Genomic DNA, 1290 nt, shown 5'->3' with positions numbered 1-1290 from the left:
ACGAATAAATTCTTTACAAATCCTACCATGTGAATTCATGGATTTTTTTTTCACATTCTGTCTCTCACAGTTGAAGTGTACCTCTGGTGCAAATTACTGACCTCTGTCATCATTTTAGGTGGGGGAACTTGCACAATCGGTGGCTGACTAAATACTTTTTTGCCCCACTGTATATATATTACCAGACACAGACAGAAACCACCATTCACACTGTCACATTTAACTGCTATTGTATGAGAAATGCATGCACTTACTCTGATATATAGCTCATGCTGGCTTCTGCATATTAATCAGTGTGCTTTTTAAAACAATAAAGAGACAGATAATTGTCAGACTAATTGTGTTAAAAACCAAAAAGCTGCTTAAAAGAGAGTAACTCAATGCTGAAGCTGATGCTTTGATAATACCCAGTGTAAAACTATCATACTGCTGTCAAACCAGAGAAATAAACATGTCTGTGAAATGTTTATAAATGCTTCAGAATCTAATTCTTGCATTTGCTCTGAACTTTACCTCCTGACTCAACTATACAGCCATAGCTCATTAAAATGATGTTATACATTTACTTTTAATGAGACAAAAGGACAGTGGCTGCTAGGTTGTTAGGGTCAAGGTCTCCTCTTTATGTTCTTTCCAATAAAGAAAGAAACACTTTAAAACACATAAAACAGAGTGATATCAGTGAAGGACAAATGGATTCAAAGTTAAAGATAAATTATTCTACAGCCTTGTTAATGCCTTTACTAAATCACTACAGAGGTGGACAAGACAAAGATTTCAAAATACTGAAAGCATTTCATGTGCAGGTGTGCAGTGACATCTGCTGGTCACCAAGCCCTTTGTAGCCACAATGGTGGATTTTTGTGTACACGTGCAACCAAAAGCAAAGAAAAACCTTATGGTGTTTGATAAATGAGCAACAGTATTTAGTGACCTGTTATAATTGTGCTGTTGGTGGAAAAAACTGTGCAAACTATCTAGCATTTCCCAGCAGCTAAATATATTTGATATACATCACCAAGTCCAAAGGCACTGTTATACTTAGCTTTGTAAAGTGTTTCTTACGTGTATTTGTATGTATTCCTTTATCTGTAAATTGGGTGGTAAAACAGTATTGCAATAGAAGAGCGTTACTAACACCCCTGTTAGTTGCTTCAACACCAATCTCATGCCAAGTCAATAAAAACTGGACATATTACCTGGAAAAGATAAGGTTTATTGCTAAACATTTCGTAATTTTTCTTTACTAGAAAATGTGACGGTGTTTGAGAGACAGTTTACAAACACTCA

This window comes from Maylandia zebra, linkage group LG10 (assembly GCF_041146795.1).
Source record: "Maylandia zebra isolate NMK-2024a linkage group LG10, Mzebra_GT3a, whole genome shotgun sequence".
NCBI lineage: Eukaryota > Metazoa > Chordata > Actinopteri > Cichliformes > Cichlidae > Maylandia > Maylandia zebra.
The sequence above is the reverse complement of the archived record's forward strand: the minus strand, read 5'-3'. Positions refer to the sequence as shown.